Source organism: Rattus norvegicus, chromosome 4 (assembly GCF_036323735.1).
Source record: "Rattus norvegicus strain BN/NHsdMcwi chromosome 4, GRCr8, whole genome shotgun sequence".
Lineage (NCBI taxonomy): Eukaryota > Metazoa > Chordata > Mammalia > Rodentia > Muridae > Rattus > Rattus norvegicus.
Window position 1 is genome coordinate 125,764,377 of NC_086022.1, and position 12,841 is coordinate 125,777,217.

General features: G+C 49.9%; 1 protein-coding gene across 10 annotated transcripts in view; it reads left to right on the top strand.

Moving 5' to 3' along the window:
* The window catches only part of Slc6a6 (solute carrier family 6 member 6), a 73,694-nt gene that overhangs the window by 12,037 nt on the left and 48,816 nt on the right, over positions 1–12,841 (top strand). For 8 of the 10 annotated variants that reach the window (XM_008763123.4, XM_039107210.2, NM_017206.2 and 5 more), the window contains one exon: positions 2,641–2,684. The exons of the other annotated variants lie outside the window; for them this stretch is intronic. The gene's annotated coding sequence lies outside the window, so the exon portion shown is untranslated. The remainder of the gene's footprint in view (positions 1–2,640; positions 2,685–12,841) is intronic. 10 annotated transcript variants of the gene reach the window in all.

Here is a 12,841-nt window from a genome sequence, read left to right on the forward strand (position 1 = left end):
TGACTGATACATTTACCTGAAGAGGTAAGGTTAGGAATCCTCCAGATGTGGCTATATTCAGGTGCTGAGATGTTATTAGTCCGCCCCATTTCTGGGGCTCTGTGTTCCTCAGTGCTGCTCCATTCTCCCTGAGGGACTTTAGCTGCCCTAGTGAAACCCCATCTCAACTTAGAAGAAACCACCTCCTCCTGCTCCTCCTGCTCCTCCTGCTCCTCCTGCTCCTCCTGCTCCTCCTGCTCCTCCTGCTCCTCCTCCTTCTCCTCCTCTTTTTTCTAAAGAATAACTTTAGTATTATGCATGTTGCATAGTGTATGCATATATGTGTGTTGGGGGCAGTGCACATGGCTTGACGTGCTTGTGGAGGTCATAGGAAAACTGTGACATCCGTTCTCACCTGTCACCCTTGTATGGGTTCTGGGGGTGGAACTCAGGTCACCAGTCTGATATGACAAATGTCTTTAACCCATCGAGCCATCTTGCCAGCTCCCCAACCCCCAGTGCTTTTAACAAGAGTTCTGGCTGCTATTCTAATTGTCCAGGCGTAGTCAAGTCTACAAGTGAGCAACTCTGACTGGCCAGGTCTAGTCCACATGCTTCTCCAGAAGTAGGATGTGAAATCAGTTTTCAGATACCTCATAGGATGAGGTCAATAGATGTGCCTCATCAGGTCAAGTCAGTTCAGACTGTTCCTACGTTGGATGTGAGTGCCAGCAAGCCACACAGACCCTCTTATCTATCTGAGATGAGCTGGCCCGCTTACCGCTCAGGATTTATCCAGACAGAATGATGTTGCTCTAGGTCCCTTGAACAATGTGCTGAGAATTGTGTTTTAAACACACTGTCTCCATCTTCCTCGTTCGTTTTCCCCCTTCCTTTGGCATGGCCCAGGAGAGTCAGGAACTCGTTTCCATCTCTGTGCCTCACCCATGGCAGATGTTACTGACCCACCTCGGCTTCTGTAGGCCAATGTCCACCAGGAAGTGGAGGAAACCTCTGCGACTTCCCACTCATGTTTCAGTCTCACCTTAGGGTTCTGGGCTCCTCAAGAACAAGGATCTCAGCTTCTTGAGGTGTAGTCTTTCCTTGAACATAGCCTGGTACAAAGTAGGTGCTTAAGAAATTGTTGACTGTTCCTACCATATGGTACCTTGGACTCAGTGTCTGAGCTCAGTGTGCTCAGTATGTGGCAGTGAGCGGTCTGAGGAGGGAGGCTGGCAATGTACTGACAGAGCAGCCATAACTTTGCTCAGGCCGTGGAAGAAGCTAGAATTGCTGCCAGAGAGGAGAAGTGGAGCATAAGGGGTGTGACAGGTGCCCCTGCCTACCTACCAGCCCCGTCCCTGTACATCACCATTAATTCCAGTTACAGTGTCCTTGAAATCTTAGATCTCCATTGATAAGAATGCTTTTCCTGATTCTACACATTTTTATAGTCCAGGAAAGCTGAAAAAGGCCTTCCTTCCTGTGTCTGGGCCAGCAGCGCTGCGGGTGGCCTGAGATGCCAGGCCCAGAGCTCTGCCCCCACTTGTCTGTTTCCCAAATCCAGTTCTAAAGAACAGAGACTCCCTGTCTTTTTTTTTTTTTTTTAAGTGTCTGGGGTGCAGCCCTATTGTGCTCCCACTGAGCATGCACAAGGCTCTGGGAGTCACCCTGAATACGCTATGTAATGCAAACAAGTAGATCAAAATTCAGGAGATGGATTTTGGGCCATCCTCAGGCGATAGCTGCTGGGCAGCAGAGTCCAGCCGGTCTCCTGGGCATGACGGTGCTCAGTAAGTTTAATGTGGTAATTGGTGGGCTGTGCCATTTCTAAGAATCTTGGGGCCGGACAATCCAGGTATCTCAGCCAGCAAAGGAACTTGCTGCCTCCTAAGCTTGATGACCCAAATTCAATCCCTAGGAGCCTCCTGAAAGTTGTCCTTTGATCTCCACATGCCCCCCAAACCCCCGCCTCCCGCCACACACTGAAATGTAATAATACCGATGATGACAGTAATAAAGAGAATCTTGGAGCTTCTTCACTCCTCTGTCTAGCCTTACACTCTCCATAGTGGATAGCCAGTGACAGATCTAGGACCTGGACAGATTACAGAGCTAGTAGGGCTGTAGGCTTTCTGGTCTAGTCCAGTGAGTGGCTTACCTGTGCATGCCAGCAAAAAGAACCTGTTGAGCCATCTCCCTCATTGGGACCTTTACTGTGGACGTCAGGGCTTCCAGCAGCCCTACACAGTGTACAAAGACAGTTGGGTGATTCACTAGGACTTGGGTTGTCTGGGTTCAAGAGCAAAGAAATCTGAGAAAGGATGCAGAGTGAGTTAGAGGAATGCAGGAGGGGAGGGAAGGAGAGAGAGAGAGAGAGAGAGAGAGAGAGAGAGAGAGAGAGAGAGAGAGAGAGAGAGTATCTTTGCCTGGCTGACCACATGGGTCTGTATTAGCACATGTGTGAGAGCGCAGGTCTATGTGTGCATGTGTGTGTGTGTGTGTATGCTTGAGATTCAGCATTCCTCATCCCTGGTCCAGGTCCCACAGGCTCAAGGAGGCCCCTCTCTAGCAGGTGTGTTGAGAGTCACCCATAGTCAGACCTGGTCACCCTGTACATGCAGGCCCTGACCACACCTCTTTGCTTCCTGTTTGTAACAGGTGCAGAGCCAGTGCCACAGCCTCTTCAGAGGAGCCTCTCAAGCGTAAGTACTTTTTCAGCTTCCCTATAGGCTTGGGCTCACCACCACACCCACAGCAGGATCCCACGGGGGAGGAGTCCCTGAGGTCCCTGAGATGGCCCCAGCACCTTGTTCTTGGCACCTCAGGTGGAGGGTCACTTGGTCTGCCTGTACACATTCTGTGGCAAGGAGTGGCTGAGGTAGATGTCATGTGTGGGTGGGGTGGAGGGGTGGGAGCTTGGATGAGGTGATACTGAGACCCACCTTCAAGGGGTCCCTGGCTCCAAAGACAGAATGTTCCAGCTTTTGATCTCAAGCCTCTTCAGTCTCTTCCGTGTGTGTGTGTGTGTGTGTGTGTGTGTGTGTGTGTGTGTGTGTGTGTGTACACTGCTGGGAGTGGATTGGTGTGAATTCTGAGTTCTACCATGAGCTCCAACTCCAGCTTCACTCAAGGTTCTATTTGAACAGAACTGGAAATGTTCAGCAAAGTTGTGAGCGAATCTCAGTGAGTTTCTGATGCCCTTCATGCTGATGGTCCCCAGGTTGATGCTGGCCAGGATGTCTCATCCCTGTCCACTGCTGTGAAGAACCACATAAATAGTATTTTTGCTGAATCACTGGGGAGTAAGGCACAAGTGGGGTGCCCCTTCCCCTAGTCTTAGTATTTCCTAAGAGCAAGGCCACTGTCTTATGTAACCACAGCCCGATTATCAGCTGGGGACATTTAACATTGACATAGTTCTTGTATCTAATTGGCTGGTTGTCTTGGTACTGCACCTTGCTGTCTCTTCTCTTTAATGTTTCCCCCCTTCTTCTAGTTCAGAATCCTAATAGAGCCTGCAAGAAGGATTTGTTTTCAGGCTGATTTGGCTGATTTTTAAACTTGGGACTCAAAGTCCTTTAATCTTGACATCTGAGGGTGCATACGCACTCTCAGAAGGTTCCAGGTTCAGGTCCCTGCCCTGCCATCTGTCCTGCCACTTTGTTGATCTTGTGACCCACCTGTGGACCCTGCTCTCAGATTTGAGAACTCCACCTTTCTAGAGATTTTGTAATATCTAATCTTCTCCCCCACCCCTTTCTCTTTTCCTTTCTTTTCCATGGCTCTGGGGTTGGAGTTTTCCAGCATCAGCTCCATCCTAAGCTGTTCTCTTAGCTTCCAAGGAAGGGCTGGGGCGTGGTCAATCTGGGGTCATCTGTGGAGCTCATGAGACCCTCCTTAACTGGTGTTGTGGCCGGACCCAATTGCACTTTTGGTCAGTTTCTAGCCGAGTGTGCTCCTGTATCAACAGCAGCCAACTGGAGACCATAGGTTCTCTGATGTCAGATATGCCCATCCCCAGAGATTCAGAAGACCTCCGTCAGCAGCCGTTGAGTAGGCAGATAACCTGCTTGGTTATGTTCAGAGTCTGCACCCTAATGGTCATGTGTCAGGGACACTTATTGCCCATGAGAACTGGACTTTCCTGAAAGGGTAACACATTAGCTGTTACAACCTCAGAGCCATGTTACAGCCTCAAGAGCTGCAGGAGGTAGGAGTTTTTGCTCTTTCTGTAAAGATGGCAGATGAACAGGTGGAATGCTTACTGAGTGCCAGGCACGGCCACACCCCTCAGCAACTCGGGTGCAGACTTAGAGTGCTGTTGTCTCCTAACTACTGATAGCTCCATTGTTCAGAATGGGAGACTGAGACTCCGGGGTAAAGGAGCACCTCCCAAGTTCTCACAACTATGAACCCACCTGCCCAACTCTGGTGCCCACTTGGTGGCACCACCCTCCCTCCCTGTAGGTGGGGAGTCCCTTCCATCCCCAGCTACTTCCCTTTTCCAAGGTCTTCCTGCTGCTGGTTAATGAGCAGCCAAGGAGAGTGGAGGCCAGGGAGGCCACTGCTTGCTCTGAGGCTGGAATGTGAGTTCTAGTTCTGTTTCTAGATAAAGAGTCTTGTGCAAGTGGCTGGCCCCATGGGGCCTGGCAACCTTATAGGCAGAGAATAGATGGTGACCATGCTATTCCTCCTCAGCGCTGACCTGAGATGCAGACCAGGCTACCTGGGCACTTCGGCCCTGTACCACTCTTGTATAGCTTGCTGTTTCTGGAAAGGCTCGTGGCCTCCTCTCCACGTGGTGGTCAGTGGGTTTGCAGGGAGCATATTCCACAGGGATGACACACAGTCTGAGTTTTGGGTGTGGCCCACCCCACACATTACCTGGGGCCTCTGGCCTTTGGGTTTCCATTTGAGAAGAGCGAGATCTATCTTTTCGGCCTTAGAGTGGAGAGCATAGGAATGGAGAGTCAAGGCAGGTCCAGGTCCATTCCAAGTCTGGGGTCTAGGATGTGGCTCAGTGGTCCTTTGCAATGTCTGGAGTGCCTTCTCTACAAAACAAACAACAAAGCTCTTAGCCCCCAACCTGTGCCAGATGTGTGACCCTGAAGGGAGTCATTTACACCTCTGAGTCTCAGACTCTCACTTCTCTAATGGAGTAGTTATGTCAAGCCAAGAGAGCTGCAGTCCACTGCAGGATGGGGGTTGGCAGAACAGGTGACATGGACACTTGGTGAGCCCAGAGACGGACGTTTTATGGGCTCAGAATGACTAGCAAAGTTAGTGCCAAGCACTCCAATAGAGATTCACCAAAGGAGTCTCGAGGGAAGCTGCATCCCCTCCATTGAAGAGGCAAGTCTACCTCCTGGGGTGCTGTTTTCTGGGGTGTTGATTTCTGGGGTGCTTTCCTCTGGGGTGCTAGTTGCTCTAAGGAAGAGACTGTGAGCAGGGCATGTCTCCTGCTTGTCTGTGAATGCCAATGTCCTGCTTCCTGGAGACCTCCGCAGTGAGAAAATGCCACTTAGGTTTGCTCTGACTATAAAAGTCATGTTTTCAACACAGAAATACTAAAAGGGAAAAAGTCACCCTTTTTTCTACCACGCAGAAGTGACCGCAGTGTAACGGAGTGGTGTGTGCACTCACACATGTGTCCGTAAGTTGATCATGGTGGAACATGTGTGTCTTCCTATCACAGGAGGCTGAGGCATGAAGGTCTCTCTCTAGCCCAAGCTTTATTTATCTTAGGAATTTAAAGCCAGTTGGGACTGCAGAGTAAGACCCTGGATTTGTTTTCTTTTGTTTTGTTTTGTTTAAGATATGAGATCTGAAGCCAGGCCATGTTGGCAGAGGCAGAGGCAGAGGCAGAGGCAGAGGCAGAGGCAGAGGCAGAGGCAGAGGCAGAGGCAGAGGCAGAGGCAGAGGCAGAGGCAGAGGCAGAGGCAGAGGCAGAGGCAGAGGCAGAGGCAGAGGCAGAGGCAGAGGCAGAGGCAGAGGCAGAGGCAGAGAGGCAGAGGCAGAGGCAGAGAGGCAGAGGCAGAGGCAGAGGCAGAGGCAGAGGCAGAGGCAGAGGCAGAGGCAGAGGCAGAGGCAGAGGCAGGCAGATCTCTGAGTTTGAGGTTTACAGAGCCTGGTTTACAGAGTTCTAGAACAATCAGAGCTACAAAGAGAAACCTTGTCTAGAGAAACCAAAACCAACACCAAACCAAACCAAAAGATAAAAGATCTGAAATTCTGCTATGTTGTCTGGGCTGGTCTGAAACTCACACACTCTAGGCTCTAGCTGTTCTCTGTCTTGTCCTCCTGAGGAGCTGGGGCCACAGGTATCTGGCCAACATTTTGCTCTTGAATAAAGACAGGTGGAGGTTGGAAAAAACATTTTAAAAGAATACAGGAAACACTTCTGTCAAGCCCCAGGAGGGTATATTTCCATTTTCCTGCCTTTTTCCTTGGCTAGACCCTTAGTGCTTTTTGGGCTTCCTCAGTCTTCCTCTGAAGCCTCCCTCCCTGCCACGTTCCTGCTTGTCACTGCTGGTCTTCCATTCCAGCTTATCTCCAACAGGCTGCCTTCACCTCCCACCCCATCCCCCACCCCCAAGCCCCAAGTCTATTCCCATCCTGGGAACAGTGAGTCACTCACATTTATAGCTTGCCTGCCCTAGGAATTTTCTTTAAGCTCTAATAAAACTGTCTTCTTTGAGTTTAAACCAAAAAAAAAAAAAAACAACAACAACAACAAACAAACAAACGCTCAAAAGTGAGCTAGGAGCGGTGGCACATGTCTGTGATCCCAGACTCTGGAGCCTGAGGTAGGAGGATAGCTAAAAGTTGGAAGCCAGTCTGAGCTACATAGAGAGTTCCAGGGCTCTTGAGGAAAGTATTTATTTAATCCCCAAATGAGAAGTTGCTTTTAGTTATGCTCGCCAATAAAACACTCTACAGTGAACAATGCCCTGTTTCTATTTTTTATTGCAATAAACTATATATAATGTGTAATCGATCGTCACTCTCAGGAGGGGGCTGAGTGCTGGGGATGGAACTCGAGGTGTCAGCAGGCTAGGCCAGTGTTCCACTCTGAGACACACCTGAGCCCCACTGTAGACACGGTGGCTTCAGGAGCCATCTCTGAACTTTTCTGTCTGATGCCCTGACCATACTTGCACAAGGTCATATCTTACAACTCGATGCAGTGTACAAGTCCTCCCCTTCCCCACATGGGGATGGGCCCCACGGTGCATGCTTGCCTCAAATTCTGCTACTTAGATGCACTTCTATTCTGGGCTACCCATTTTAAAGATGCGCAGACTGCCAATGTCAAATCTCTGGTTCTCCAGAGACCATACTCTTTGATGCTCCTACTGACATCAGTGACAACTTTGGGGTACTAGGAGGAAGTGGCAGCCCTGATCTAGGGATACTTTTGCCTTTGGGGCCTCAGAGAAAACAAATTAAAACATCCCACCCTAGACCTGTCCCCTACCCAGCCCTCCTCATTAGGAGAAGACTAGAAAATCCCAGAAAAACAAAACCAAAAACCCATGAAGCCTGGGAAGTTAAAAACAAACTCTATCCTCTAGTGACCCCCGAATCCGTTCCTCTCATGTATGGACTTTGTCAAAATGGGCATGAAGTCATGCATTGCAGCCTCCTGGGAGGGTCAGGAAAGAAAAAAAAAAGCTTTTGGTACAGTGACAGGCACATAGTAATTGCTCAATAAACAGTAGCCGTCATTGCTACACCTTCCTGCTGCTGGTATGATGGGGCTCTGCTGTTTTAGGGGGGTCAGGACACACAGGCAGAGCTCTAGTTTTCACAATGCTTTCTGCATTTGGCACCCCCATAGTCACTTAAGATAGCTCTTACTGACCCATGTCACAGGTGGGAAAACTGAGGCAGTGACAGTCTCTGACTATTATTTTCCGTGCTGGGACATGGCTTTCCTCACAAATGCCAGGGCCATCAGGTCATCTATCCTGGCCATATTTGTGGCCAAAAAGCTTGGGCCTTCATCACAGTGTCCCAGGTAAAGCTTTTTGTCCTGGTGCTTGGTCCCAGTAGAGGTCAAACGAGAATTCTGTCAAGGAAAAGGTCTCTTCAGGAAAAAAACCAGTCTCAGAGATCAGAGGTGCTCTCTGCTCTTGAGAAGTTTCTGAAAGGTATTTCTACTTGTTCACCTATTATCAGCCTGGTCTGCAGAGGGAGCTGGCTTCAGACTCCCGTGCAGGAGATCCTCCACGGTATCTACCAGTTTCCCACCAACTTGCAGAGGGGCCTTAGGCAGCTGCTCTACCTCTCTGGGCTTTTTCCAGTGAACACAGAGGAGGTGGATCATATGTTTCCAGATAAGCTTTTGGGGTGACAATGACCAGATAGGAAGCCTCACCGTCACTTAGTGGCTGGATGCGCTGGTACAAGGAGCTGCTCCCTCTTTGTGCCAAATGCTCTTATCTGTAAACCACTTGCCCTGTGAGATCTGTGGAGCACAAGGAAACACTGTTCCTGCCCAGGTCCTGGTCCCTGCTCAGCCCCAGCATGGTAGCTTAGTGGGACACCACTCTTGTTTTGGCTGTCATTCTTCTGTCCATCATTTCCCAGGCTGACTCTGTCTTCACCTCCAGGGTTATCCCTCCACTCTCAACCATACCTGCACTCCTGCCCTTCATCCCTGGACTCTTGTTCTTGTTGTTTTTTAAGACAAATTTTTATCTGGGGCCCTTAATCATTCAGGGCCTTCTTTTCTTTTGGGAAGAATGCCACAATCGATTAGTAATGTCTGTTAGGGGAGCAGACTAGCAGAAGGTGGAATGCATGCCATTTGTGTGGTGTTCCCTTAGTAATGGACACCTGAAAAGGGAAAGCCCAGAGGATTTCAAAAGGTCTCCTTAGCCAGTAGGAAAGAGGCTTCATGGGGGTGGGAAGAAGAGGAGGAGGGACCTGGGGAAGGAGAGTGTGACACTGTTCACACCAGGCAGCCTGAGTATTTAAACTCTCATATTATACTGTGCTTTGTGTTTTGTGCTGGGGTGTGGATAACACAAGGATCTTTGGGACACTGGATAGGGTTGCCAGGTAAAATACAGGGCACTGACTCTGTGAGAATTCACATGTATCACTCTGTAAGCCACTCTGTGAGTCCTTTGCAAGAATGGCAAATGGTCTTAATTCAGCCCCCAAATTTGGTAGATTTAAAAACATGTGCCTCTTATTAATGCATCTGTCTAATCATGGTCACAGAATACTGCCTGGGGTTGGGTGGGGTTGCCAAATGTAATAAACCAGACATTCAGGGACATCCATAATCCTAAAAGAGACAGAACCAGAGTGGCCCTTGTTTTTGGCTTTTGAAACAGGGTCCTACTGTGTAGCTTTGGCTGGCTTAGGAACTTACAGTAATCCTCCTGTTTTATCTTCCTGACTGCTGGAATTATAGGTGTGAGCCACCACACCCAGCTCTTAGAGAGTGGCCTTTTCCAGGCTGACTGATGCCTGGGTCCTATGGTCAAGGAGAAATGTCACCTCAGCTCCTGACTTGCTTTGCTTGGGGCAGGATCTTGACCTTCCCTTTGCCTTTGTCCTTTCGAGTCTTTGAGAAAGTTTGCCCTTTTATCTGTTTCTAGCTTTGCTATCCCAGGGAAAGACCAGGGCTGGCAAGAGTACTTGGTGGCAGGGGAAGTTTAGGGGAAACTCTCTGAAGCATATGGAAAGTGAGAATCGAAAGTCAGTCATCAAAAGCTGTGGACTTTTGCTGCTGTGGGTGTGTTTGTTTGCACTCCCAGCTCCTGGGAGGTGCAGAGCTCGTGGCTACCCCTCAGCTTCACAATGGAATTGAGGCCAGCCTCAGCTACCTGAGACTGTGTCAAGAAAAGAATGTGGTCATCTTCTCAGTGTTTCAGTCCCCCTTGTGTCCCAGGGGTTCAGAGGTGAGTGACAGACCCCTCAGCCTAGAGATTCCAAGGGCCATGGGAATCTGAAGCAATCTTGTTATGTGTGCCTGTGCGCATGTGCTAGGAGTGAAAACCAGGGCTTGCCACACCCAGGCAAACACTCCAGCACTGACCCTCGTCCCCATATGATGCTCTGGACACTCAAAACTATTTCTAGAGGTCTTAAGCAACAGGTGAGCAGAAGCCCGGAAGAGCATTACCCATAGCGGAAGCAGCGTGTGTCTAAACGCTTGGTGTGGCCGAGAGTGAAAGTAGTGAGCGGCTTTCAGGAAGCCAAGCCTTCGCCTGGCCTATCTTCTCAGCAGGGGCGGGGAAGGGGAGTGAAGAAGAGACTCACCTGCTGACCTCAGAGCTGCTTGTTGTGTCTGGGTGTTGATCTTGCTCCACTTAGGGGGACCAGACCCTGGGGACCAGTGGCCATATTCTGTAGCTCCAAGAAGGAGCCATAAGCTAACTGTTTTGGCGATGGGCATCCGTTAGGGAAAGGGCACAGCTGGGCTCTCACCCCAGCACAGTGGCTGGAGGTCCTGAGACAAATGCAGTTCTGATAAGTCTCACCTAGTGAGACACTCTACAGGGCTTGGGGGTTGGCCATAGAGAGCCAATCTGCTCCTTGTTTTGCATGTGATGGAGAACCAGGAGATCTGTGTTATCCCCGAGGCACACACCACCAGGCCTGGCTTTGTTTCTTCCCTTGGCGGAGGTGAGAAGGGCCTGATCAGGGTCAGTGCTTGTTTGAAAAGCTCAAGTTGATCTTCCAGGGCAGAGGGTGTGTTATGTGTCCTGGAGCAAATCTGATCCTGTGCTCACAGCCCTTCCTCCAGCCTTACTTTGTGTAATTTGACAGTCCATCTAGTAGATGGTGCTACTGAGGCCCTCTGGGAGAAGCCAGGGTCCTGAGGTCAGCAGTGACCCATTAAATTCCAATTAAAATCTAGGTGAAGCAGCAGAGGAGGCCAGTAGATTTAGGGACCAGACTCTCAAAAGGAAGTGTCTTCCACTATGGCCTTCAGAGAACAAGGCTGCAGAAGCCAGAGGAGGGACCCTCCTTTCCAGTCATCAGTCACCTGACACCAGTATTAATGTAGAACTCGGCCACCGGGTGGGGGTGGGGGAGGTCAGAAGGAACTCCTTGACCAAATAAATAGATGAGTCAATTAAAAAGGATGGAGTTAGGGGCTATTTATAGCGGTGGCCTGAATCACAGGTATCCTTGCCCCACGGAGGAAAAGGAGACCTTTTTTTGGGTGGCCCAGGCTGTATACACGATTGCTAAGCTGATTAAGACTTGGGCTGCAGAGGGTGGGACACTGGAGTCTGAGTGATGAGCCCTTGACTGTGACAGCTCAGGAAAGGTGAGGGGCCGGAGCGCTGCTGGGGCAGGCAGGGGGCGGGGAGGGCTGTCAGCTCGTGGAAACGGCTTGCACCGGGACAGACTCTGGAGTTGGCTGTCTCTACCAAGGATAGTCACAGAGAGTATCCATTCCCTGGACTTTGGCCTCCTGGTTGAACTTAATGGTTGAAAAAAAAGCCCTCTCTCTTAGCTGGAGGGATTGGCATTTAGCAATTACAGCTGGTATCCCTGACGCTCACCTGAAGAACACTTAGCAAGGCCTGTGTGGCATGTCTATTGCTGCTGTCACTGCCATCTGCCACATAGCCGCCACACCACGTGGCCGCATCCAGCCTGTGAAGGCAATTATGGTTTGGGTTTGCTCTGGAGATCTGGGCTCTTAATTTGGAGGGGGGGCATTATTTTGCAAAGTGGCCCCTCCACCTTTTGCCACTGTCAGTACTCTCCTGTGCCAAGTTGAAGGGGTTGGGACTTTGTGGCGTTAAAGGCGGTAACCCGGAAACAATCCTGAGCTCAGCAGTTAAGGATCCAAGACTGCAGAGTGTGCTTCTTCCTGCTTGTGTAAACCTTGGTCAGGCGGCTTAACCTCTTGAGCCTTGGTTGGGCATCTACAGAGCAGGGCAGTGGCTCTCATCTTACTGACTGGTAAGGGTTGGGCACCTAGAGCCGGGCATCTTGGCATGTATTGGCTGAGCAGGTGGGTGTCTCTTGGTGTGCATATGACATTTCCAGAGTGCTTTTGTTCCTGCAGGCTAAGATGCTCTGACGTCTCATTACCTTTGGACTAATTAGGAGATGAGTGAGCGGCGGCAATCACTGGAGAAGGATTTAAGGGAAGAAGGGAAATATTTAGCCTGATTAAAAACAACTGCTATTAGGTGGAATTATATAAAGCACCCAGAGCTGTGTGGCCACATGTCAGCTGCACTTATTATTCCAACCATAGGAAAACAGTTGGAATTAGAGGAACAAAGGGTTGCTATGACTACAGCAAACCCAGGTCTTTCTCAGTGCACCTGGGGCAGACCCAGTCCCCCCCTCCCCCTCTGCCTGGAACAGAAAGCAATCTGAGGCTACCGGAGAAGGTACAGGATTACTGCTGGGGAACCAGAGCCTCATTGATGGGAGATGGATGTAGGCTGGGCAGGGAGGGCATCCCTGAGGAGGTAGCATTGAGGATGGAGGAGAGCCAGAAATAATTTGGGGTGCCTGGGAGTATATCCCACTGTGAATTGCCAGGGCCTCCATGGTGATTAGAAGTGGGAGAAGGTCTCCCTTTCTGGCTTTAGCTCTATTAAGAGACATCATATTTCTCTTGTTCTCTCTCTGTGTCTCCCACTCCCTCTCCCTCCCCCACTCTTTTTTTCTCCCTGTCTGTTTCTCTCTGTGTCTCTGTTTTTGTCTCTCTCTCTCTGTGTGTCTTTCTGTCTTAGTCTCTCTCTCTCTCTCAGTGTAAAACCAGTGGCTATTCACATACTAGGCAAAGCTCTGGCATTGAACCACACCCTAAGCCCCTTATGGAGTTTTTTTTTACAGTATATATACATATATATGTATATATATT